The following is a 26,778-nucleotide window of genomic DNA, read 5'->3' as shown; positions in this document are numbered from 1 at the left end:
TTCATGGAAATATATAAATTGCCAAACTGATTCAAGAAGAAATAAAAAGTATAAAGATTCCAATAGCATAGAAATTAAAGAAGTAGTTTTAAAAATTTTCAAAAGTAAACACCATACCCAGAGAGTTTTACAAGAAAAATCTAACAAACTTTCAAGGAAAAGATTTTTCCAATACTATGAGAATTCTTCCAAAGAATTAGAATCGGAGGAAATATTACACAGCTTAGCAGCCATAATAAATCCAAACAAAGATAGTAAGAGAAAAGACAACTATGGGTGATTTCAAATGTTACTAGAGATGCTATAGTCCTAAACAAAAAGCTAACTAAATCCTAGAGTGTGAAAAAGGAAATATACCATGACCAAGCTAGGATTATCCCAAGAATTTGAGGATGGTTTATATTAGAAAATATATACATGTCATTTACCACTTTAAAGGAGAAAAAAGTATGATCATTTCATGGTAGGAAAAGCATTTGGTAGAAATCAACACCCATTAATGAATGAAAAACAAGAGAAAAGTTTCTTAATAAACTAGAAATAAGAAGACATCTTGCTTAAATGTATTAAGAATATCTACAAGAATCTACCACATCTTCATCCTAAATGGGAAAAATTAAAAGTACTTCCTTTATAATTAAGCAAAAGACATGGATATCTAATATTACCAGATCAATTCAATATTGCACTGTAGGTCCTAAACAGTCTAATGAAATAAAGAACACAAATAGTTAAAGACATGAGGATTTGGAAAGAAGAAAATAAAGTCCACTACTTCTAGATGATATAATTTTCCACATGAATAAGCCATAAGAATCTACCAACTATTAGAAATAAGAGCTTAGAAAACTGACTGGTTACATAGATCAATTTACAACTAAAGACCAATATCACTCATGAACATACATGCAAAAATTCTCAGCAAAATATTAGTAAACTGAATGAAGCAATGTGTAAAAATGATAATACATCATGATGAGTGGGATTTATCCACGGAATTCAAAGCTAGTTTTACATCCAAAAATGAAACAATGACTAAAGAAAAAACATATGATCATCTCAATAGGTTCAGAAAAAGCATTTGTCCAAATTCTATGCTCATCCATGATAAAAAAATAAAAATAAAAATTTTAAACTCAGCAAACTGGGAATACAAGGGAATCCCAACAACCTGATAAAGGGTATCTACAAAAAACCTAGTGTTAACTTCATACTTAACAGTGAAAGATTGAATGCTTTCTCCAGATCAGGAACAAAGAAAGGATGTCAGCTCTCCACACTCTTATTTAATATTGTGCCAAAAGTCCTATCCAGTGCAATAAGAAAAGAAAATGCATATAGACTAGAAAGGAAGAAACAAAACTGTCTCTATTCAAACACACTTGTCAATTTAAAAAGTCCCAAAAATGTACAAAAAAGCGATGAGAACAAACAGGTGAATTTAGCAAGATCTCAGGATAAAAGATCAATATGAAAAAATCAATTATATTTCTATACACTATTAGTGAACTAATGGAAATTGAAATAATACATATTATGGCTTACAATAGCACCAAAACCATTAGATACTTAGGTATAAATCTAAGAAAATATATGTATGAGCTGTGTGCTGAAAACAGTGAAACACTAATGAAAGAAATCAAAAGACCTAAAATAAAGGAAAGATATAGGCATATCTCATTTTATTGCACTTCACAGAAAATGCAGGTTTTTTACAAACTGAATTTCTGTGTCAACCAAGTCTATGGGCACCATTTTTCCAATAGCATTTGCTCACTACATGCTTCTGTGTCACATTTTGGTAATTCTTGGAATATTTAAGTTTTTTCATTATTATTACATTTGCTATGGTGATCTGTGATTAGTGATTTCTGATGTTACTATTGCAAAAAGATTATGACTCACTAAAAGTGGTTAGCATTTTTTGTATCAATAAGGCATTTTAAATTAACGTATGTACATTGTTTTTAAGACATAATGTTACTGCACACAATAGACTACAGTATAGTGTAAACATAACTTTTATATGCACTAGGAAATCAAAAAAAATCACATGATTTGCTGTATTGCGATATTAACTTTATTGTGGTGGTCTGGAACCAAACCCACAATATCTCTGAGGTATACTTGTATACTGTGTTCATGGATTGTAACACTCAATATTGATAAGACGTAAAAGTGATCTATGATTTGAATGGAATTTCAATAAAAATTCCAGGAGAAATTTTTATAGAAACTGATTCTAAAATTGATATTGAAAAGCAAAGCAACTATAGGAGGAAAAACAATTTTGAAATGGACAAAGTTGGAAAACTTAAATTATCCATTTTCAAGACTTTCTACAAAGCTACAGTAATCAAGACAGTGTTGTGGGGAATTCCCTGGTGGACCAGTGGTTAAGACCTGGCACTCTGCCATGTGGCATGGCCAGAAAAAAAAAAAAGACAGTGTTGTGGACAAAGAACATTGCCTGCCATATCAGTAAACAAAGGATGTTGCAGCCATCACGCCATCAGCCACTGTGGCTATCCCGGATTGTGAACTGTGAGGGAATTCAGGATGGAGAAAAACAATACTGGCCCTAGATAGCTGAGGTGCATATCAAAGGAATGATTTCAATGAGCCCAGACCCCAGACTTTTGCATCTTCCCATACACAGAAAAGTGCTAAATTCATTAACTTTAGAAGTCTGTTTTTTTTTAATTAACAGTAATCTTTTGATGTTCCTACTACTTGGTTGGGGGCGGGGGTGTTGTTGCAAAAACTCCTATATATCCTGGCTCCTCCCTTACCTCTTCAGAACAATCCCTCAGAGCTATCTGAGAGCCTGTCTCTTTGGCTTAAGTCCTCAGTATGTCTGCAGAATAACACATAATTCTCAACTTTTAGGTTGTGCAATTTTTTTTCAGTCAACAGTGTGGTATTGGTGAAAGGATAAATACATAAACCAATGGAATAGAACAGAGATTCCAAAATTAGATCCACACATATGTGTCCAGTTGATTTTCGACCAACGTGCAACAATTGGACAGTCATATTCGAAAACATGAACTGACTCATACATAACACCACATACAAAATTGAAGTCTAAATGGATGAAAGACCTAAATGCGAAACCTGAAACTATAAAACTCTTCAAGGAAAACATAGGAGAAAACCTTTGTGACCTTGGACTAGGCAAAGATTCCTTAGATATGACAAAAAAAGCAAAATCCATTAAAAAAGAGATACATTGTATTTCATCAAAACTCAAAACTTCTCTTTTAACGAGAATGAAAAGACAACACACAGATTAGGAGAACACATTTGAAGAGCACATATTTGATCAATGACTGGTATTGAGAATATATAAAAGAAAAAACTTAATAATTAGAAAATACACAACCCATGGGCAGAAGACCTAAAAAGAAATGTCTTCAAAGAAGACATACAGGTGACCAACAGGCTCATGAAAAGATGCTCAACATCACTAATTATTGGAGAAATGCAAGTCAAAACTACATTGAGGTATCACCCCACACCAGTCAGAATGGCCATCAACAAAAAGTCTACAAATAATAAATGCTGGAGAGGGTGTGGAGAAAAGGGAGCCCTCCTACACTGTTGGTGGGAATGTAAACTGGTGCAGCCACTATGGAAAACAGTATGTTGGTTCCTTAGAAAACTAAAACTAGAGTTACCATATGATCTAGTAATTCTACTCCTGGGCATATATCCAAAAAAGATGAAAACTCTAATTCAAAAAGATACATGCAACCCAACCTTCCAAGCAACACTATGTACAGTAGCCAAGACATGCAAGCAAGCTAAGTGTCCATCAACAGATGAATGGATAAAGAAGATGTGGTGTATATATATATATATATATATATATATATATATATATATATATACAAACACACACACAGTGGAATATTACTCAGCCATAAAAAAGAATGAAAATTTTGCCATTTGCAAAAACATGTATGGGCCTGAAGGGTATTATGCTTAGCTAAATAAGTTAGGAAAGACAAATACTGTGTTTTCACTTATATGTGAAATCTATAAAATAAAACGAATGAATATAACAAAACAGGAACAGACACACAGATACGGAGAACAAACTAGTGGTTACCAGTGGGGAGAGGGACTGGAGGAGGAACAACATAGGGGAAGGGGATTAAGAGGTACAAACTACTAGAAATAAATAAGATACAAGGATGTAATGTACAGCACAGGGAGTATAGCCAATATTTTATAATAACTTTATATGGAGTATAATCTATAAAAATATTGAATCACTCTGTTGTACCCCTAATAATGTAAGTCAACTATACTTCAATAAAAAACTCACACCTGCAATTTATTATTTGTAAACAACTTACTGGATAAAATACCAGCCTAAATTCTGAGTTTGAACTTGTGGGAATTTGGACATATCTGCACCTCAGCTTTCTCACTTCGAAGATGGGAACAATAATAGTATATACTTCATGAGGTTGTTGTGAGGATTAAATGAGTTTTTACATGCAAAATGCTTGGAACGGTGCGTGGGAATAATAAGCTACATATTAATGTTACCTACTGTTATTATTATCTCATTATTTTGATATATGAAAGGAAAATGATAAAAAATAAACCAGTTAAATTTGTAAGAGCAATATATAAGAATTTCATACATAATTTAAAAAATCAGTTACATATCATGCTTTTTCTTACATAATTAAGTAAATTAGAGAATATGCTTGGCTTATTAAATAGTGAGAAACAGAAGTACTGCATACTTAATATGATTAAAAATTATTTTAAAATATTTTTTCTTTTTCTTTTTTTTTTGTGGTATGCGGGCTTCTCACTGTTGTGGCCTCTTCTGTTGCGAAGCACAGGCTCCAGACGCACAGGCTCAGAGGCCATGGCCCATGGGCCCAGGCGCTCCGCAGCATGTGGGATCTTCCTGGACTGGGGCACGAACCCGTGTCCCCTGCATCGGCAGGCGGACTCTCAACCACTGCGCCACCAGGGAAGCCCTAAATGTATTTTATATAATAAATCTTTCCTAATTGACTCATCTAAAATAAAACATTTTAATTGAAAATCACTTTCCTACCATATATCATAGGAAAAATGACAAAATGTTTTATTCCCTAGGCAGGTTCAAGAAATTATAGATTGATAATTCACCATTTAGCAAATATTGGGTGCCTATTATGCCAGACATTCTAGGTGCTGGAGATTTGACATTGAAAAAAAAATACAAAGTCCATTTTATGGAGCTTATATTCAAGTGAGGATGAAGAATACACGATGAGAAGTGTTGAGATGAAACATAAAGCAGGCTAAAGGCATAAATTAGAGAATGACACATAGGATGGTCAGGCAAATCTTCCATATTGAGATGACACTTGAGCAGAGATCTAAATAAAGTGAGGGGACAAGCATGTGGCTACCTGGGGGTGTGATGTTCCAGGCAGAGGGAACGATCAGCACAAAGGCTCAAAGGCAAGAGCACAGTTCATGTATTAAAAGAACAGGAAGGTGGTTACAATGGTTTTAGACCAAAAAGGTTAGGAAAAAGTCTATTAGAGTTATCTAACAAATATAAACGCTTATAATTGAAAAGAACAGGAGAATGGAGACTTTGGTATCCAAAGAACAGGCACTGCTTCCTAGATGATCCTTCAAGGAATGCCTCTGTCACCTACAAGCTATAATTTTCTCTAAGACAGGAATCATGTCTTACTAATTCTCCTCAGTACTTGTCAGATACCAAACACTTCATCTATATTTGATGGATTGAATCACATGAATAGCATATCTAATTGTTTCCTCTGGCCTTTTAACTTCTACAGCATAGCTGATACTAAATTCAAAAATCATGAACTTGAATTTTGAATATGGATATCAATATTAGTAGCTTAGGGTCACTGACATAGATAAATAGGATGATTTGGGCCCCACGAAAAGATAATGGACTCCAAAATCTAGGGTCAAGATAAGTGGGCCTTTCTCTGTGACACACAATATAAATGTGATAAATGTACTATGGTGACTGTCGCAAATGAAAATTATCTTTTGTCTGATTGCATATGTTACTAGATATTAAGGTTAATCTGTAGATGTGTTATGAGTTTAAAGAAACTGAAATCTAATTAAGCCACCAGAGAGAAAGTTATCTTTGAACTCCATTGATGGGGAGGAATGTTTGAGTTAAGTTAAATTTTTGGAGCCAGTGAAACTTACCTGAGGTTCAGAGCATGTTCTCAGATCACTGAGAAGGTATATTCCATATTAGAAATATTTAAATGGACATTTTGGATGTGTCAGATTCATGTGAGTTTGGTTAGCAATAATTCACTAGAACCTAATCACCTCTGAATAAAAAATGATACACTCAAGTCTCTATAATTACAAAACTCTGGATAACTGTTGGAAGCACTCAACAATGAGGTTTTTAAACTGTTCTGTATAGTATCAATACATTAACAGAATTGGAGGTGGGATGCGGAGAGCAGAGGAGTGAGAAAAAGTGAAGGAGCTAGAAAAAGACAGAGAGGGCCAGACAATAATGATGAAAGGTCAAGACCTGAACTGAGACAAATGGCCAAGGGGCTTCTCAAAAACTATGGAAATATGATATTCGATTTCAAATTATATATTTAGTATAGTATAACTCCTCTCAATAATAGCCCTGAATCTTTAATAAAAGTCCACAACACAGAATCATTTCATGTGAGTGTCATTTGGGGAGCCAATACCATATAAAATTAAAGTAAGACATAAAATAGAGAGTAAGAATTCAGCAGAAGTTGGAAATCAGAGTCAGAGTTGGCTGGGAGAAATATAAGCCACCAGGAATTTACAGAAATCTTTGCAAGAGCATTAGACTTTCCACAAGACGAGCAAAGGAGATTTGAGATTATCTTACCTAGGTTTAATGGGCAGAGTGATCCCAGCTGGTATCTGGGTTACAAAAATCCAAAAGAGTAAATTTAAGTGCAACTAATACTTATTGCATGCAAGTCCCTGTGCTGGAGCCTTCAAGTCACAAAGATGACCCTGTGCTGAGGGAACATAAAATGTTGTAGTAGTATATACTATTTTTTTTAATTATTGCACTATGGTGTGATGGGACTTGGCACAGGTAGCATTGAGAGGCTGCTAGAGGCCATAAGAAGAAAACATGTCTTGTTTGAAATCTGAGAGCCAGAATCAAAGGCAGCCAGTATTAGTCTAAAAACCAACCTTTCTTTCAATATAAACTATCCAAGTATAAACATCTCAGTCATTTACCACCTTAATCCTACTAGTTATCACTCACTTTCAAACACAAGTTACAATAAGCCTTCCCTTCTATTTGCCTAATATTTGAGCTTCTCTACATAGAACAAAGTATAATTGTATATTATTTTTTAAAGGAACTATAGTAAACTCAGTTATCTGGGATACTTAAGAAATCCAGTCTTGTGGTTTATCAAATAATCCAAAGAAAATGAAGCTAGATTTAGGGACATTTAGCAGATGGGGTTGGATATTTGCATGTAAGATTCAAAATGCAAGTTCATCTCTTTTATTGCTCCAAGTTTTTTAAAGTGCCAGAAAAAGATTTTTTAAAAAGAATAAATCCCTGAGACCACTGGAAACAAGAGAGGGGACTACAAGGTGCTAGAAACAGAACTTTCTAAAAGTTAAGAGCTTATGGCATGGCATTTTTACTGAGAAACAGGAGAAGAACAATATCAACAGCTTAAAACATGATGAGGAAAGAGCATTTTGAAGGCAAGAGAAACTCCAAATGTAGTGAGAACACACAAAGTCAAGAAGGCAGTACCCTAGGAGAATTAGAGACAATTAATAATGGCAGATATGGAGAAGTTTAAGGAGTAAATATATATATATATTTCTATACCAATTAATTTAAAATTTTAGATTAAATCAATTGTTTTCCAGGGAAATTTAAATTAGGTCATTCACGAAGAAGTAGGCAATCTGAATATTGTAATAACTATAACAGAAGTGATCAAAGTATGAACTATCTACCTGTCAAAGCAACAGCAGACTCACATGAAACACAGGAAAAGATGGGAAGCTACCTAACTCATTTTATGAGGCTTGTGCACCCTAATGGCAAATTGGTCAGCAGAACACAAAAAGAACAGAAGGGAGGAGGGTGGAAGTAAGGAAAATAATAGTTGAACCTCATTTAGAAACACAGATGACAAAACTGAAAATATATAATGAGTAACACATTATGATTAAATCAGTTTACCATAGAATGTCAAGTGTGGTACAACATTAAGAAAATGAATTTTTTTTTCTAGCATTTTGGGAGTTTTATTTTGGAAGTGAACTTTTAACTATCAATACAAATGCCAAGATACTACACAAAACATCCACAGGAACTTTTTTCATCTTTTTTTGAATTGTTCACAAACATTTCCTACATAATCCAACACACAACAGAGAAATGGTACATCTTTTTCTTTCAATTTGCATACAATGGAAAAACAAGAATATATATATATATATATTTTACAAAGTTTAACTAATAGACGCTACCAAGCTGACAATTTAAGTCTATAGGTGAGAAATTATCTAATAAAAAATAATCAGAATTTATTTAGCATCAGTCACTTCCATAACCAAGTATTATTCTGATTAATAAAACTTTCTGCCATTAGGCTTTTGGTATATACTTATACCAACTACTCCATCTGTTGTATTGCTCCCCACCTTGGTTCTTCACAATTACAAACAGAAAATCGTTGCAAAGTAGGGGCAAGCATTTGCAAAAACAAACAAAAATCCCCAGCTTATTATAAGCATGAATGTGTGGTGGAATTTCCTCCCAAGCAATGGACTTTCAAATCACTTAAGAAATCACCAGAACTGAATGTGTCAAGATACTTTGCCTAAGTCCGAGATGCATTTATTTATATCCAACAGAGGACTGAAAATTAAACTTAGTGTTTAGTTTGGGGGCAGGTTGGGGGGAATTCAGCCATTTGAAAAATGACCGTCTTAAAAAAAATGACCACCAAAAATAGGTTCACTAAATTTATTTAAAAAATCATAAAACGTTTCTTACAAAAGAGCATTACATTCTGCACACTGCTCTGAATAGATGCCAGGGACATATGGACTATTGTTACTTTCCCTCCCTGTCCCACCCGCCCCCCAAATGTTACAGTGATCACAAAGTAAAGTGTTCACAATAATTACATGGGGGGATTTTTTTTAAACCACCAACAATGAACAAAAATTAAAATTTACTCACTCTGCTGCTGTTTCAAAATTTCAATGTTAGTTTTTGCACACCCTCCCCCACCCCCACCCCTGTTTGTAAGGAACTAAAACATTACATCTGGTGAACAGCAAAGATTTCACTACACCTCAAATGCAGAACACCTATGAAGCAGAGGAATGTTGGCTTTTTAAACAGAAGCAAATAAAAAAAAATGATGCAGGACTCCTTCAGTTCTTCACTAGTCTTAGAAAAACTTTCCAGAATACTGCTTCACACTATAAAAAAGAAAAAATATCTTGCATTAGAATCCTTCAACATCTGCATACTGCTTCACACTGTTCTGCAGCAAGTACTGTGCATTTTGTATCTGGTCCTGTGTTCCTATAATGGTAATGATCTGGTCTTCGGACCCTTCTAAAGGCTCATCAATTTTGATCGACGCTCCTGACTCATGAGGGATTTGTTTAATCCGCTGACCACCTTTGCCAATAACAGATCCAGCCAGATCTTTGGGAATAGTTACTTGTGTAGTAATAATAGGTCCACCAAGATCACCATATGAGCCACGACCCCCTGAATAGGAATAATCATATCCAGAGCCACCCTGTGGTTCATAACCCATCTGCCACCCTGATGGGCTCCATGTATCTATTGCAGAGTCCCAGGTTTCATCAGCACTGAAACCAACCATGCCATCATAATGGTCTCCAGGTCTTCCTCTTCTGTCATAGGCCATTAGATCTCCCCCTCTAGGTGGTGGTGGAGGAAGAGGAAGATTCCGAGCTCTGCTACCACTCCGGCCACCTCGTCCGGGAGGAGGTGGAGGAGGTCCTCGACGAGGGCTCATATCATCATAATCTCTTCTGGATGGAGGCATGGGACGCCCACCCCGACCAGGAGGCATTCTATCAAAACCACCTCTTCCCCGCATGGGAAATCCCACAGGACGTCCATGGCGGTCATCAAACATCATTGTAAAACCACCATAATCATAGGTTTCATCGTAAAAATTGGGATCATAAGGTTGAGCACGTCCTTTAATGGGAGACTCTGATATAAGATCAAGGATGATCTTTATGCACTCTACAACCCTATCAGGTTTTCCTCCAATAAGAACGACTCTGTCAGTGGATTGAGGACAACATTCCTGGAAAAGCTTGATTGTTGTCTGAGTGTTCTCTCGAAGTTCTTTGATTTTAGCACCTTTGACCCCAATAATTCCTCCTGCCAGACTCTGATGAATCAACAGTCTCAACTTGCAGTCAAAGTCGCTTCCTTTATAGTGTTGGTAATTTAAGCATTCCACAGCATCAGATTTGAGCCGGAGCTGGCTGGTTGCAGTGGGTGATGGCAACTGCAGGCCCTCTTCCAAGGTAGGGATGATTTTCTTCAGAATTTCTCCAATTGTTTCAATATCAGCACTGATACTCAATATGTGCTCGGGGCCACTGCTGTCTGGGACTGAAACACTGGCATTGTAGTCTGTACGGAGAGCCTTAATATTCTTGCCGCCTTTTCCAATCACTGCCCCAGCATTCTTGCTCTGAAGCAGAATGTGTAATTCAACCATCTCATCTGTGTTTCTAGATCTTTTAAAAGCTTGTTCCTCTTCCATATCTTCAGCAGGGCATTTACCAAATTTGCCATTGGTTTCGGTGTTGGGAAAGGTTTCCTCTGGCTGTTCAGTTTCCATTTTCTTGTATTAAAGGGACACACCAATCGGGCAAGGCTACCGTCCCTATGCCGCCGCGCCGCCTCAGCCAGTCACAGCTAGACAGAGAACTAAGAAAATGAATTTGAAGGTTAAAGCAAAACACTCGCATGAACATATCAATTGGTGCCACAATATTTAATAAAATACAACACTAATTCCTGATTTTAAAGAACCACATGAAAGAGAACAAGCAAACAACCAACAAAATATGAGTGAAAAATAAATGAACTTCCTAATGTGATTAAAGGAATCGAAAACAATACTACAGCAATGATCATATGATCATATATTAAAAGCATTCCCAGTAATATCACAAACAATACAATGATGTTTCTTGTGCTCAGTATATTCAGCATTGTAAAGGAGGTCATGGCTAATTCAATCAAAAAGAAAAAGGAAGTAATACTGTATAAACATTGGAAAGTAAGACACAAAACTATGATTATTTGCAGACAGTATGATAATCTTCCAGGAAAATCCATGAAAATCAGTTGAAAAACTGAGCAGGAATTAAAACTATATAAAATTTTAAAAATATAATAAGTCAATAGCTTTCCTATATGCCAACAATAACCAAGTTGATAATATCAGGAAAACAGACTCTATTCTCAAAACCAACAAATCTAAATATAACTAGTAAAATAATCTTAAGAATAAGTATTCAATTAAAAAATAAATGTGTAAGATGTATAAGAAAAAAACAATAGAACTTTTCTAACAAGTAAAAATAACTCCAGAGAAGTGGAGGGATATTGCACATTCCTGAATGGGAAGATTTAGTACTATAAAGAAGTCAAGAGATATAGGGACATATGTATATTTATAACTGATTCACTTTGTTATAAAGCAGAAACTAACACACCATTGTAAAGCAATTATACTCCAATAAAGACATTAAAAAAAAAGATACTAATTGGGGGTCACAGTGGGGAAAAATTCTAAGAGGAGCAATATAAGAGAGGGGAGAAAGAAATGAATTAGGAGAATCACTGTATTCATCACTAAAATCCTGAATTCTGAAAAAAAAAAGAAAAAGAAGTCAAATCTCCAAAATTATTCTATAAATTAAACCCCATTACAACCAAATGTTAATGTGAATCTTTTAACTTCACAGATTTATTCTAAAATTTATCTAGGAGAAAAAAATTAACAAAAAATACACAAGGAATTTTTTTAAAAATAAGAGGGCACTTTTGTCCTTTGTAGTGGGTTGAATGGTAGCCTCCCAAAAGATATGTCCACAGGCTAATCCCCAGAACCAGTGAAAGTTACCTTATTTGAAAAAAAAAAGGGGGGGGCTTTGCAGATATAATTAAGTTAAGGACTGTGAGACAAGATTATTCTGGATTAACTGGGTAGGCCCAAAGACAAGTGTACTTATAAGAGTGAAGCAGAGAGGGATTACGGAGATAGAAGAGGAGAAGGTCATTTGAAGATGGAAGTAGAGATTGGAGTGATGCAGATGGAAGATTCAGGCAACAAAATGTTCCATGTGGCTCTGCCAACACCTTGATTTTGGACTTCTGGTCTCCAGAACTGAGAGAATAAATTTCTGTTTTGAAGCCACCCATTTTGTTGGAATATGTTACAATAGCCACATGAAACTAATAAACCCTTCCAAAGATCAAAACATAATAAAGGTATTAGTAATTAAGGTACTATGATTCTGGCACAAAATAGACAAAAATAGTTCAATAGAAAATAGATCCATTTTTATATAGGAATTTAGTGGTTGATAAAAGTGGTTTATTCATATAAGCAGGGAAATTAGGGTATATTTGATAAACTGTTTTGGGACAGTTGGACAACTATTTTTTAAAAATCAACCCTGAACTTAAACCAAACACAAAATAATTTCCTGATGGGGTTAAAGGCTTAAACATAAAAAACAAAAAGTATTAGAAGAAAATGAAGATATGTTTATAAACTTGATATAGGAAAGGACTTCTTATGAAGAAGCTGTAAAGGAAAAGAATGAGAGATTTTGTGGCACTTGACATGCTAAATCCAGAAAATATGTGGAAAAGCAAAGAATCAGGAAGAGTCAAGACAGTTCAGAAGAAGAATAAGTTGGAATCATGTACCCTACCAGATATCAACACTTATTTGAAAAAGTACAATTAGGCATTACATAGTAAGTTGGTTCTATGCATACCTTATAACTCAGCATTTTCCATTGGAGGTATACCTTAAAAACTCTTTTACATATACATCAAGAGGCATGTAAAAAATGTCTATAGCTTTGCTCAAATAATAAATACATAAGACAACCTAAATGTTCATCAACAGTGAAATTTATAAATTGTGACATATTCAAAAAATTGAATTCAATAGGAAAATAAACTACCTCTACATGTGTTAATGTGGATGCATTGCAAATACATAATAATAGACAAAAAAGCAAGCCACATAGGAATAAATAGATGTGACAGTTAATTTTATGTGTCAATTTGGCTGGGCCAAAGGGTGCCAAAATATGTGGCAGTAGTAAAAAAAATGTGAGGTAGATCTGTTTATTTGTATTAACACAGAAAAAATTGTTAAGCTGAAAAACTAAGTTGCAGAACACTTACGCACACAATGTTCCCATTTGTGGAAGAGACACACATACAGATATTTGTATGTGTTCATATGTGTGCATGTGAAAGAGAGAGAGAGAGAAAGGGATAAAGGGTAGGTAGGTGGGTGAGTGGGTGGGAAAACAGACAGATAGATGTTTGATTTGCACATATATGTTTGTGTATGTATATAGGGAACGATTTGGAAGGATACACACCAAACTTAACAATGGCTACCTCTTAGAAGAAAGAGGTATTTGGGAAAGAGGGTCAGGTAGAGAAAGAAATAAGGAAAGACCTTCCTACATTACTCTATAGACTTCGGAATATTTCACACTGAGGATAAGTTACATGAATAACTTGGTAATTTAGAAAAAATTGCTCTAAAAATTATGTTTATGAAGATGTATTAAACTATGATATAATAGTAAAAGAAAGAAGCAAGACAGTAGTGTAACAAGTTGGAGGCTTTTTTTTCACAATACACAATTTATTATATTATTTGTTTACACTGTCATGAATATTCTTCACGTTTGACATATTTTACGTTATATTATCATTTTTTAAACATTTCTTTACTACAAACTTTTGCTATGCTAATATGTGTTGTGAATGATCATAAGATACATTTAGCACACAGCGTTTCCCATATTTAGTACTTGTCTAACAAATTTTTAAATGAAAATAATAAAGAGGACATGGCTTTTTTAGAATTAGACATGGAATCAAAGTGCAACAAATGCCATGGGGCTTTAATAGTGTGAAATGGCTGTCAATGAAAGCACTTTAGATGTGATTTAAAATTAAATCCGAATGATCAATCATGCCTTCTCCTATAAGCAATGAAAGCAACAAGATTACATTTTTAAAAGTGAGTTCTACTTTCCTGTCATGATTCTCTAATTTGACAGTCATCTCCTTTTCAGCCAACACCATCATTAATGGCCAGACCAATACTCTTATCAATGAAACCAATTCATCTTACCTCACACAGCATGACTGCCTTTAAAATATTCATCCTGCATTTGGAACAAAGATTCACTGCTTTCTTTGTCTCTTCAACATGAAATCATCCTCTTATTAATTTCTTGTCTCAGCGTCCAATTCAGTTTAATAACAGACAAATGAAGTCACATAACATTAATTTTATTACCCCCAATTTTTATGTGAATCATAAATTCATAGCAAACCTTACTTAAGCAAATCTCAAAAGTAAATAAGTAAAAAAAAAAAAGTAAATAAGTTTCTCTTCCTTTTTGATTTTCTGTTCCTACTCTCTGCCAGGACCTGAGTTGCTGCTAGAGATACAAAGAGGAGTAAGATATGGTCCTTAAATATTCTGCTGGGTGAGGGATATAAGGCTTTTTAAAATATATTTTCCCTATTAAAAAAGTAAAACATGATGATTGTCTAAATTTTGGAAATGGGTAAAAGATTATAAAGAAAAATAAAATTACTCAATATCAAAATTACTCAAAATTACTGAACTATCCAGACATAATCTCCTGTAACATTCTAATGTATTTTGTCTGGTCTTCTTTATACAGTTAGTGTATTATTGATACAATTCTGTATACAGCTTTTGTTGTTATTTAGCATTATAGTATAAGCAATTCTCATGTTATTATAATACTTAACAATCATAACTTTTAATAACTGCATAGTGTTCCACTATAAATATGGCAAGCAACCTGCAATAGGGGAAGGCTTTCTGGGGATGCTAGTATTTCTCCTGAATCCTAATGGAATATGTTCATGGGGTGGGATGGGTGATAGGATTCAAGAAAAGGGAAAGGCATCTGAAAAGTATTCCAGAACTATTGGAGGCAAGACAAACATAGCAGTTTCTCAGAAATCCAAAGTAGTTCAGAATTACTGGAAAACAGAGTTCAGGTGGGAGTGACAGAAAATAATACCAGAGTAATGGACAGGGGTCAGGTCATGAAGGGGAAAGGTAGCCTGTACTATGCAACTATGTGCTAAGCACTACGCACAATTTTGTATTATGTTGTGAAGGGCTTTATACTCTGTGCTGAAAGTTTGAAATTTACCATTGAGGCTATGAGTGGTGGGGATGGAGTGGAAATGAGAGATTTTAAGGTGAGAAGTTACATGAATAACTTCGTAATTTAGAAAAATTACTCCAAAAATTATGTTTATAAAGATGTATTAAACTATGATAAAATAGTAAAAGAAAGAAGGATGACAGTGTTGTAACAAGTTGGAGGCTTTTTTATTTCACAGTATACAATTTATTATATTATTTGTGTTTACATTATCATAAATATTCTTCATGTTTGACATATTTTACATGTTACATTATTACCATTATTTCAAACATTTCTTTACTACAAACGTTTACTATGCTAATATGTGTTGAAAATGATCATAAGATACATTTAACATATAGCGTTTCCCATACTTAGTTTTCCCCAGGGCTCTTCCTTTGGGAAGCATCTCCTGGAAGTACGGTTGTTCACAACACACTTTTGGAAAAGCAAAATTAATCTCGCTGTCAGGGCAGGTGTTTCAATTGATTGTTTTTACACAATGAAGGCTGCAGATTTTCCCCTGATGAGGCTACTTTGTTAGCCTTTACCAGCCTGCCATAATGATTTTTTTTTCTAAGTATATATGCCAATCCCAATCTCCCCATTCATCCCACCACCACCACCTGCCCCCACTTTCCCCCTTGGTGTCCATACGTTTGTTCTCTACATCTGTGTCTCTATTTCTGCCCTGCAAACCGGCTCATCTGTACCATTTTTCTAGATTCCACATATATGCATTAATATATTTGTTTTTCTCCTTCTGACTTACTTCACTCTGTATGACAGTCTCTAGGTCCATTGAAATCTCTACAAATGACCCAATCTCATTCCTTGTTATGGCCGAGTAACATTCCATTGTATATATGTACCACATCTTCTTTATCCATTTGTCTATCGATGGGCATTTAGGTTGCTTCCATAACCTGGCTATTGTAAATAGTGCTGCAATAAACATTGGTGTGCGTGTGTCTTTTTGAATTATGGTTCTCTCTGGGTATAGGCCCAGGAGTGGGATTGCTGGGTCATAGGGTAATTCTATTTTTAGTTTTTTAACAAACCTCTATACTGTTCTCTATAGTGGCTGTTATCAATTTATATTCCCCTCAACAGTGTAAGAGGGTTCCCTTTTCTCCACACCCTCGTCAGCATTTATTGTTTGTAGATTTTCTCTTGATGCCCATTCTAGCTGGTGTGAGGTGATACCTCATTGTAGTTTTGATTTGCATTTCGCAAATAATTAGTGATGTTGAGCAGCTTTTCAGGTGCCTCTTGGCCATCTGAATGTCTTCTTGGGAGAGATGTCTATTTAGATCTTCTGCCCATTTTCTCATTGGGTTGTTTTTTTAATATTGAGCTGCATGAGCTGTTTATATATCTTGGAGATTAATCCTTTGTCCGATGACTTATTTGCAAATATTTTCTCCCATTCAGGGTGTTGTCTTTTCGTCTTGTTTATGGTTCCCTTTGCTGTGCAAAAGTTTTTAAGTTTCATTAGGTCCCATTTGTTTATGCTTGTTTTTATTTCCATTTCTCTAGGAGGTGGGTCAAAAAGGATCTTGCTGTGATTTATATCATAGAGTGTTCTGCCTATGTTTTCCTCTAAGAGTATTATACTGCCTGGCCTTACATTTAGGTCTTTAATCCATTTTGAGTTTATTTTTGTGTATGGTGTCAGGGAGTGTTCTAATTTCATTCTTTAATATGTAGCTGTCCAGTTTTCCCAGCAGCATTTATTGAAGAGGCTGTCTTTTCTCCATTGTATATCCTTGCCTCCTTTGTCATAGATTAGTTGAGCATAGGTGTGTGGGTTTATCTCTGGGCTTTCTATATTATTCCATTGATCTATATTTCTGTTTTTGTGCCAGTACTATATTGTCTTGATTACTGTAGCTTTGTAGTATAGTCTGAAGTCAGGGAGTCTGATTCCTCCAGTTCTGTTTCTTTTTTACCTCAAGCTTGCTTTGGTTATTCAGGGTCTTTTGTGTCTCCATACAAATTTTAAGATTTTTTATTCTAGTTCTGTAAAAAATGCCATTGGTTATTTGATACGGATTGCATTGAATCTGTAGATTGCTTTGGATAGTATAGTCATTTTCACAATATTGGTTCTTCCAATCCAAGAACACGGTATATCTCTCCATCTGTTTGTGTCATCTTTGATTCCTTTCATCAGTGTCTTATAGTTTTCTGAGTACAGGTCTTTTACCTCCTTAGGTAGGTTTATTCCTTGGCATTTTATTCTTTTTTTGCAATAGTGAATGGGATTGTTTCCTTAATTTCTCCTTCTCATCTTTCTTTGTTAGTGTATAGGAGTGCAATAGGTTTCTGTGCATTAATTTTGTATCCTGCAACTTTACCAAATTCATTGATTAGCTCTAGTAGTTTTCTGGTAGCATCTTTAGGATTATCTATATATTGTATCATGTCATCTGCAAACAGTGACAGCTTTATTTCTTCTTTTACAATTTATATTCTTTTTATTTATTTTTCTTCTCTGATTGTCATGGCTAGGACTTCCAAAACTATGTTGAATAATAGTGGTGAAAGTGGACATCCTTCTCTTGTTCCTGATCTTAGAGGAAATACTTTCAGTTTTTCACCATTGAGAATGAAGTTTGCTGTGGATTTGTCATATATGACCTTTATTATTTGGAGGTAGGTTCCCTCTATGCCCACATTATGGGAAGTTTTTATCATAAATGCGTGTTGAAGTTTGTCAAAAGCTTTTTCTGCATCTATTGAGATGATCATATGGTTTTTATTCTTCAATTTGTTAATATGGTGTATCACATTGATTGACTTGCATATATTGAAGAATCCTTGCATTCCTGGGATAAATCCCACTTGATCATGGTGTATGATCCTTTTAACGTGTTGTTAGATTCTGTTTGCTAGTATTTTATTGAGGATTTTTGCATCTATATTCATGATTGATATTGGTCTTTAATTTTCTTTTCTTGTAGTATCTTTGTCTGGTTTTGGTATCAGGGTGATGGTGGCCTTGTAGAATGTGTTTGGGAGTGTTCCTTTCTCTGCAATTCTTTGGAAGAGTTTGGGAAGGATGGGTGTTAGCTCTTCTCTAAATGTTTGATAGAATTCACCTGTGAAGTCATGTGGTCCTGGACTTTTGTTTGTTGGAAGATTTTTAATTACAGTTTCAATTTCATTACTTGTGATTGGTCTGTTCATATTTTCTATTTCTTCCTGGTTCAGTCTTGGAAGGTTATACCTTTCTAAGAATTTGTCCATTTCTTCCCAGTTGTCCATTTTAGTGGCATAGAGTTGGCTGTAGCAGGCTCTTAGGATGCTTTGTATTTCTGTGGTGTCCATTGTAACTTCTCCTTTTTCATTTCTAATTTTACGCATTTGAGCCCTCTCCCTCTTTTTCTTGTTGAGTCTGGCTAAGGGTTATCAATTTTGTTTATCTTCTCAAAGTATCAACTTTTAGTTTTATTGATCTTTGATATTGTTTTATTTGTTTCTATTTCATTTATTTTTGCTCTGATCTTTACGACTTCTTTCCTTCTCCTAACTTTGTTTTCCTTGTTTTTTTTCTTCTTTCTCTAGTTCCTTTAGGTGTAAGGTTAGATTGTTTTTTGAGCTTTTTTTGGTTTCTTGAGGTAGGATTGTATTGCTATATACTTCCCTCTTAGAATTGCTTTTGCTGCATCACATAGGTTTTGGATTGCCATGTTTTCTCTGTCATTTCTCTCTAGGTATTTTTTGATTTCCTTGTTGATTTCTTCAGTGATCTCATGGTTATTTAGTAATGTATTGTTTAGCCTCCATGTGTTTGGGTTTTTTACATTTTTTCCCCTATAATTTATTTCTAATCTCATAGCGTTGTTCTCAGAAAAAAAATGCTTGATATGTTTTCAATCTTCTTAAACTTACCGAGGCTTGATTTGTGACCCAAGATACGGTCTATCCTAGAGAATATTCTGTGTGCATTTGAGAAGAAAGTGCATTCTGCTGCTTTCAGATGTAATGTCCTATAAATATCAATTAAGTACATCTGGTCTAATGTGTCATTTAAAGCTTGTGTTTCCTTATTGATTTTCATTTTAGATGATCTGTCCATTGGTGAAAGTGGGGTGTTAAAGTACCCTACTATGATTATGTTACTGTTGATTTCCCCTTTCATGGCTGTTAGTATTTGCCTTATGTATTGAGGTGCTTCTATGTTGGGTGCATAAATATTTACAATTGTTATATCTTCTTCTTGGATTGATCCCTTGATCACTATGTAGTGTCCTCTTTTGTCTCTTGTAAGAGTCTTTATTTTAAAGTCTATTTTGTCTGATATGAGAATTGCTACTCCAGCTTTCTTTTGATTTCCATTTGCATGGAATCTTTTTCCATTCCTTCACTTTCAGTCTGTATGTGCCCCTAGGTCTGAAGTGAGTCTCTTGTAGACAGCTTATATATGGGTCTTGTTTTTGTATCCATTCAGTAAGCCTGTATCTTTTGGTTGGAGCATTTAATCCATTCACATTCAAGGTGATTATTGATATGTATGATCCTATCACCATTTTCTTAATTGTTTTAGATTTGATTTTGTAGGTCCTTTTCTTTTCTTGTGTTTCCTGCCTAGAGAAGTTCCTTTAGCATTTGCTGTAAAGGTGGTCTGGTGGTACTGAATTCTCTTAGCTTTTGCTTGTCTGTAAAGCTTTTGATTTCTCCATCTTATCTGAATGAGATCCTTGCCGGGAAGAGTAATCTTAGTTGTAGGTTCTTCCCTTTCATCATTTTAAATATATCATGCCACTCCATTCTGGCTTGTAGAGTTTCTGCTGAGAAATCAGCTGTTAATTTTATGAGAGTTTCCTTGTATGTTATTTGTCATTTTTCCCTTGTTGCTTTTTATAATTTTTCTTTGTCTTTAATTTTTGTCAATTTGATTACTATGTGTCTCTGCTATGTTTCTCCTTGGGTTTATCCTGGCTGGGACTCTCTGTGCTTCCTGGACTTGGGTGGCTATTTCCTTTCCATTGTTAGGGAATTTTTCGACTATATCTCTTCAAATATTTTCTAGGGTCCTTTCTCTCTTTCTTCTCCTTCTGGGACCCCTATAATGTGAATACTGTTGTGTTAAATGTTGTCCCAGAAGTCTCTTAAGCTGTCTTCATTTCTTTTCATTTTTTTTTCTTTATTCTGTTCTGTGGCAGTGAATTCCACCACTCTGTATTCCAGGTCCCTTATCCGTTCTTCTACCTCTGCTATTCTGCTATTGGTTCCTTCTAGTGTATTTTTGATTTCAGTTATCGTATTGTTCATCTCTGTTTATTTGTTCTTTAATTGTTCTAAATGCTTGTTCTTTAATTCTTCTAGGTCTTTGTTAAACATTTCTTGCTTCTTCTCGATCTTTGCCTCCTTTAATTTTCCGAGGTCCTGCATCCTCTTCACTATCATTATTATAAATTCCTTTTCTGGAAGGTTGCCTATCTCCACTTTGTTTAATTATTTTTCTGGAGTTTCATCTTGTTCTTTCATCTGGTACATAGTCCTCTGCCTTTTCATCTTGTCTGTCTTTCTGTGAATGTGGTTTTTGTTCCACAGGCTGCAGAACTGTAGTTCTTCTTGCTTCTGCCATCCTCCCTCTGGTGGATGAGGCTATCTAAAGGCTTGTGGAAGCTTCCTGATGGGAGGGACTGGTGGTGGGTAGAGCTAGGTGTGCTCTGGTGGGCAGAGCTCAGTAAAACTTTAATCCCCTTGTCTGCTGATGAGTCAGGCTGTGTTCCCTCCCTGTTGGTTGTTTGGCCTGAGGCAACCCAGCACTGGAGCCTACCTGGCTCTTTGGTGGGGCTAATGATGGACTACGGGAGGGCTCAAGCCAAGGAGTACTTCCCAGAACTTCTGTTGCTACTGTCCTTGTCCCCACAGTGAGCCACAGCCACCCCCCACCTCTGCAGGAGACCCTCTAACATTAGCAGCTACGTCTGGTTCAGTCTCCTATGGGGTCACTGCTCCTTCCCCTGGTACTGATGTGCACAGTACTTTGCGTGTGCTCTCCACGAATGGAGTCTCTGTTTCCCCCAGTCCTGTCGAAGTCCTGCAATCAAATCCCGCTAGCCTTCAAAGTCTGATTCTCTGGGAATTCCTCCTCCCATTGCTGGACACCCAGGTTGGGAAGCCTGACGGGGGCTCAGAACCTTCATTCCAGTGGGTGGCCTTCTGTGGTATAATTGTTCTCCAGTTTGTGAGTCACCCATGCAGCAGTTATGGGATTTGATTTTATTGTGATTGCGCCCCTCCTACCATCTCATTGCAGCTTCTCCTTTGTCTTTGGATGTGCAGTATCTCCCTGTCTCCCTGTCAATGATTGCTCAGCAGGCAGTTGTGATTCCGGCGCTCTCACAAGAGGGAGTGAGCATACATCCTTCTACTCCGCTATCTTGAACCAATCTCAAGTTGGAGGATTTTATTTCCAAAACTTGGGTGGCATGATGAGAGAATTACTTATTTCTCAAGAACACAGAAAAACATTCCAGGAGTGAGTACTGTTTTGAGAGCCTTTGGACAAAGGGCCACTTGTGAGCTGCTTGGTTCCAAAGAGGAAGAAGGGAAGGGAGAACAGTGGAGGGCACTGAGAAGAGCTCTAAAGAGGAATTTCAGAAGTTGTGCTGTGGATTGGACTGTAACACTCTTGTGACACTCCTTGAAGAAAACCTACAAATACCTAATTTTAGAGTTGGATTATGTTCATGAATGTAACCCTGTACCAGAACTTCAAGGCAAATGCAAGCTAGCCAGCTTTATACTGATTAAAACAATATGTAAACAGTATGATTTAAAACTATGTAAAAACATAGTGACAATTTTAAAAATAAAACACCAAAAAGTAACAGTGGTTATCTCTGATTGATGGGAGTATTCTATTTTTTCTCCTTTCTCTATTTCTGTATTTTCCAGATTTTTACAATGAACAAATATTTTTATAACCCTCATGAATACACAAATCTTTGAAGAAGTGTCTAGACTTGGAATCCTTAGCATTTAAGTTGCAGATTAAGGTAGATATATAGATGAGCTAGCCCAGAGAGTATATTAGATGCAAAGTGGCCTAATAACAATCTTGAGAAATAGTAATATTTAGGAGCAAAGTTGGAGAGAAAGCAAACCACAAAAAAAATTCTGATAACAAGCAGCCAGAGAGGTAGAATAAGTAGGAGTAATTCATTTTATCTAAACAAGGGAAGACATTTCAAGAAAGGAAGGATTAAGGGTTTCAATTTCCACAGACCAGCAGTCAACTAAAATAAACACAGGATATTGCCTAGGGGATTTGGTGCTTCTAGGGTTCTTGGGGACATTTCCAAGAGTAGCTTTAGCAGACTAATGTTGGAAAAGGCCAGGCTGTCATGGATTGAAGAATCAATAGGAAGTAAGGTTAAAATAGTAGAAGGTTCCTTTTTCAGGAAATGTGCCTGTGTTTCCACTAGAGAGAATTTGTTACTTAACAGCTACCTCCATGGAAAACTATCAGTATAAATTTCCTTCCTTCTACTTTAAATATACAATTAATTTTTAGAATGAAATAAATTTTTGTTCAGCATGGAGATTATTAAAAGGATTACAACAATGAATCAAATAAAATATGAAAGGGCCTCACACAGGGCCTGGTACATAGGAGAGACCTAACCAGTATTAGTTTTCAGAAAGAACTAAATAAAAAAATAACAGTGGGCATGGTAGAGAAATGATAGGAAGGTGTGATTCTTTTCTGTAGCATCTAATTTTTCTAAAATATAATTTGTTAATTTTATATTTTGATGTTTCCATTCCTAAGAAGCGTTGCCATGAAAAATCACCACAGTGAAATCTCAGTTTCCAGTGTGAAATCAGTGTCTGTGAAATCCAAACACAATATAACTCAGTAAGCATTGGAAACGGATAGCCTATATTCAAGTTACAAACACGAATACAACAGATTTCTGCATTGGAATACATACAAAAATAAATCTAGTATATAATACCTTGCCAGATACATAAAAAGTGATTAATACCTAAATGAACAAGTGAAGGGACTTCCCTGGTGGCGCAGTGGTTAAGAATCTGCCTGCCAATGCAGGGGACACAAGTTTGAGTCCTGGTCCAGGAAGATCCCACATGCCACGGAGCAGCTAAGCCCGTGCGCCACAACTACTGAAGCCTGTGAACCTAGAGCCCGTGCTCCACAACAACAGAAGCCACCCCAATGAGAAGCCCGCAAACCGCAACAAAGAGCAGCCCCCACTCACCGCAACTAGAGAAAGCCCATGCACAGCAACGAAGACCCAATGCAGCCAAAATAAATAAAAAAATAAATAAATTTATTTTTTTAAGTGAAAATCTGTGGTGAATGAGTGAGTGAGACAGTGGGACACTGAAGGAATTACATAATTCATGAATTTGCATAAAAATATTACCCAGGATTCTGTTCCAACCCTGCCACTGAAAACATCATTCAATCTCTTTCACCTTCCAATACCTCATTTGTGAAATGGAAAAAAATAATAAATATCTTACATACCTCTCAGGGTGGTTTTAAGAATAAACTATTTAAGAAGCACCTACTCCATGCCTGGGGTAGACCCTGTGACTTGAACCCTGCCAGTGATCTGGAGTGGAGGAGTGCACAATTAAGTCAAGACCCATCAGAAAGAGCTGGAAAGGAACCCTTATTCCCAATGCCTTGTGGGTCCATAGGTGGCAGGAGGGAAACATAGAAAGCACACTCTTCACTCCCTTACTAACTCAGCCCAGAAGATGTGCAGCAACTCCCCTGATTGGTGAGTTAAAGATAAGGAACTGAGCATGCTTGGTGTTTTTCTGTGAAGGTGAGCATTGGTACACATTGTGAATACCCTCAACTGTCCCTCTGTGCTAGTGCACGGGTCAGTTAAGTTTATATTCCTCAAGAGAAAAATATTAAGAATTCCATTATGACTGCATATTTAAGCCATGGCTTGTCTTTCAGTGTTTGTTCTTAATAGACAGCTCTCCACGTCTCTCACTTGTTCCTGAACTCAGGTGCAGAAGACAGGAAGACATTTCTTCCCTCTAAAATCCCCAAAAGATTCATTCCCAGTCATCCCACACAAAGACAGTCATTTGGGGAAATGTAGCAGTGTAATAAGAACTTCTTTCACTTTTTTACCTATCGGAGAATGCACTCAAACCACCTCCCAAGACTCAGAGGAATAAAAGGGAGCCAGGCTTAACTACATAAGAGAACTAGTCTTTTATTTTTTTAACCTTCTCCACTTCTAGCTCATCTCCTGTGCTCATTAAGTTCTGGTCACCAAATGTCCTACCTCAGTTTAATATTAACTTCATTTTTCCTTATTGCCATCTCATGGATAACTAGCAGGGTCTCCAAGATACGGTGGGTCAAGTCTGGGTAATAAATCTTCTTAAAACATTCAGTTGAACCCTCTTTAATTGGATATTACTATCTATGTCTACTATTGACTATTTATTCTAGGTTTAACCCCAGTTCCCTGTATCCTCCCTTCACTACTTATACATTTTGCAGGTAGACATAAATACTTATTTTTACTTTATAGTTAGATATACACTTAATAGAATAATAGAATACCAGGCCAGTACTAAGTGAATTATTTAATTAGATGCTTGATCTCATTATCATTATTTTATAAATAAGGAAGTGGAGCTTCAAGGAAATCAACTCACTTCCTCAGTCATTCAGCTTGAAAGTGACAGACCAAGAATTGAATTCAGGTCTGGCTGACTCTTGAGCTCGTGTATTTAACCACTGCTTATGGTTTTTGGTTGTGAAATGGCTTTGGAGAATTTTATTTTGTTTTTAAGCTCTATTTTAGAAGCATTTTTCTTCGATGTTTTAACAGAAATTATCAAACATAAAGAAAAGTTTAATTTTCTAGTGAATACCAACACAGCCCCCACCTAGGTTCTACAATTAACATTTTACCATACTTACTTTAACCTATATCTGTCCACCAACCTATCCTTCTATAGATCCATCATTCCATCTTATTGTTATGTATTTTAAAGTTGCAGATATCAGTACACTTTCCCCAAATACTCCAACATGTAGATCATTAACTAGAGTTCAATATTTGTTTATAGTTTTTTTCTTTTGAGTTAAAATTTACATACAGTGAAATGCACAAATCCTACGTGTACTATTCCATAATTCCCTCTGCTAAAAAATACACAAGAGAGAGAAAAAAATCCTTGAGGGGTAAGAAAGCTGGGACAGTGGTCTTCAAATCCAGTTAAGCTGTCATATGAAGAAAAGTGAATCAAGTTGATGTGCTGATTCAGTGCTCAGTCTCTGCTGTCCTACAATCTAATTGTAAAAACTTACCTTCTCTAAATATCAATTTTCTCATCTGTCAAACTGAGGTAATATTACTTTCCTTCCAGGATTGTTGTGAGCATCAAATGAGATAATGCATGTAATATGCTTCACCATTATTGTTATCATTTTCATTAAATCAGTCATTTTTACTTTAAAAGATACAGGAGAGGGACTTCCATAATGTTATGTTAGTGAACTAGCTTGATCTGGGATTGGTTATAAACTCCAAATTCCAGAGAACTTATATACAGTTATTAAGGAACTGCTTCGTGATTAAGTTCTGAGCTTTCTTAGTTTATCTAAAGTTCACTTTCATTTGTGACCACCACCTACATTCCAGGCTCTATTGTAGGATCTGGGAATGTTAAAATGAGTAAAAAAAGACACCACCTCAGCCCTCATGAACTTATGGGAATGATAGGGAACAAATGCTTATAAATGGGCGGAGGTAATAAAAGTTGTATAGAGGGTACTTTAGAAAGCATGTATCTGGGTGACCTAATGCTCAAGTCTCTCATAAGCATATTTTTGTTTAGAATAGCACCCCAAGGAGAACAAAAGGCTTTAATTATCTATAAAATATATTTCTTCCCATCTTCATTCCATCCCTCTTCTCTTAGCCATCCTTTCCCCATAATAATCTATTAGAGAAGTGTTAATATTTTGAATGGTTAGTAAAAGCATCTGAAAGCATGTGAATGACAAAGGATAGGACTCCTCATCATCTAACGATCCATTTATTAACAGCAGTTTACTCTTCTTTCTCTCCCTTCCCTCACTTTCAACAGCCAGAACTCAAGATATATGTTACAATAGGAAATAATAATAAATATGATTATATCTCAATTCACCTCAATGTTTAACAGTTCTTTGTCAAAGTAAATTGACTTTAACAACTAATAGTA

General features: G+C 35.6%; 1 pseudogene; it reads right to left on the bottom strand.

Annotated features, from left to right (window-relative positions):
- Nucleotides 1-9,152: 9,152 nt before the first annotated feature.
- LOC115846741 (heterogeneous nuclear ribonucleoprotein K pseudogene) lies at nucleotides 9,153-10,980 on the bottom strand (annotated as a pseudogene).
- Nucleotides 10,981-26,778: the final 15,798 nt, after the last annotated feature.

The sequence above is a fragment of the Globicephala melas genome, chromosome X (assembly GCF_963455315.2).
Source record: "Globicephala melas chromosome X, mGloMel1.2, whole genome shotgun sequence".
NCBI classification, from domain to species: domain Eukaryota; kingdom Metazoa; phylum Chordata; class Mammalia; order Artiodactyla; family Delphinidae; genus Globicephala; species Globicephala melas.
This window is presented reverse-complemented; position numbering and strand designations above follow the sequence as displayed.